The sequence below is a fragment of the Cebus imitator genome, unplaced genomic scaffold (genome assembly GCF_001604975.1).
Source record: "Cebus imitator isolate Cc_AM_T3 unplaced genomic scaffold, Cebus_imitator-1.0 Scaffold28, whole genome shotgun sequence".
NCBI classification, from domain to species: domain Eukaryota; kingdom Metazoa; phylum Chordata; class Mammalia; order Primates; family Cebidae; genus Cebus; species Cebus imitator.
In genome coordinates this window covers 4,500,057-4,501,831 of record NW_016107343.1, presented here as the reverse complement: position 1 = coordinate 4,501,831, position 1,775 = coordinate 4,500,057, and the positions used below count along the sequence as shown (strand labels likewise).

The window sequence follows — 1,775 nt, the reverse complement described above, 5'->3', positions numbered from 1 at the left end:
TTTTTTTGAGACGGAGTTTTGCTTTGTTGCCCAGGCTCCAGTGCAATGGTGTGATCTTGACTCACCATAATCTCTGCCTCCTGGGTTCAAGCAATTTTCCTGCCTCAGCTTCCCCAGTAGCTGGATTTACAGGCACCTGCCATCATGCCTAATTATTTTTTTTTTGTATATTTGTAGGGATGGGGTTTCACCATGTTGTCCAGGCTGGTCTTGAACTCCTGACCTCAAATGATCCACCTGCCTTGGCCTTCCCAAAGTGCTGGAATTACAGTCGTGAGCCACTGCGCCTGGCCAAGCTTCTCAATTCTTTTCCCAGCTCAGGGTAGATTTGTAGAGGGGATAGTTGAGAACAGAAAAGAGGTGACAGTTTCCAAAGAGCTGTTTTAAATAATTTTCTTTGATGATGCCTGTATACTAACTTCTCTCTTTATGGAGGGCCCATCAGCCTAGAAATGAGATGGATCACAGAGAGAGTGAGAACTCCTCAACATCAGTGATAGAGTCATGATGAGAAGCAGCTGTGGTTCTAATGATGCGAATTAGCTGTTGTTGGAATCTTCCTTGAAAACAGTGTTGAGGTTCAGTTGTAGGGAACTTTTTATTTGCTCCTTTTTTTCATTGATTTAACTAAGCTTTCAAGTTGTGTATTCTTGCATAGGAACTGGAGATTCATAGATTAATAGAATATATCTGTGCTTTAGAGTTTATATCCTAGAATGAAAAACCGAATTTCAAATACATTTCAACAGTATGGTAAATGTTGGGGATATATTTCACATATATACCAAGTACCATTAGAGCCCAGGGGAGGTAGCACACTTTGTGTTCTGTTGAGATATCCTGAAAGATGTAACTCTCTTAATTGAGTTTTAAGGCTAAGTAAGAGCCAGGTGGACAAAATCATAGGCAATTGACCTCCCAGTGGTTCCTGAAACCATTGCCAAGAATTTCTTAGAAACAAAGTGGAAAGGAGAGCTGTTGATAGGCTGAATTGCACTAAAGATAGTAAAGATGGATTCCAGATGAGTATTTAACATTGATTCCCAGCAAAATTCTAAAATAGATTGTTTAAAAGAGGGCTTGCTAGTAATTAGAAGGGAAATAGTGATCTTAGGGAGTCAATTTAGTTTTGGTCAGAACAAATTAATATTAACAATGTTGTTTTTTAATTTTATAAAAGCAATGCATATTTATTACAGAATTTTGGGAATTAAAGTTTAAAGTTTTTAAAAGAATAACCATTTATATTATGACCATCCAAAGATAACTGCTAATATTTGGATGCATATCTCTTCAGGTTTTTCTCTTTAGTGATTTTACATGCTTGTATTTTATTTTTTTGAACATAATTGGGATCATACTGTACACATGGTTTTGGAATCTGCTCTTCTGCTAAATAATAGGTTGTGGATATTTTCGTAAGACCTTAAAATATTCTTTGAGTGTATGATTTTTAATGGTTACATAGTAGTTCAATATAAATATTTATTTAATCTGTCCTATTACTGGATACATGGATTGTTTCAACTTTTAAAATATCATAAATCATTGTACATAAATCATTGTAGGAATCAGTTTCTTTATTTATTCCCATAAAATGAAATGAATGGATCAAAGGATATGGTTCTTTTTAGTTATAGTCCCATATTGCTTTCCAAAAGGTGCTACCAGTTTACACTCCCACTAGAGGTAATGAGAATGCCAGTTTGCCTACTTTGTTAAATTATTATTATTATGGGCCGGGCGCGGTGGCTCAAGCCTGTAATCCCAGCACT

The 1,775-nt window shown here is 36.1% G+C and overlaps 1 protein-coding gene across 1 annotated transcript in view; it reads left to right on the top strand.

Annotated features, from left to right (window-relative positions):
- Positions 1-1,775, top strand: part of BUD13 (BUD13 homolog) — a 24,508-nt gene that overhangs the window by 2,669 nt on the left and 20,064 nt on the right. The window lies entirely within an intron of this gene.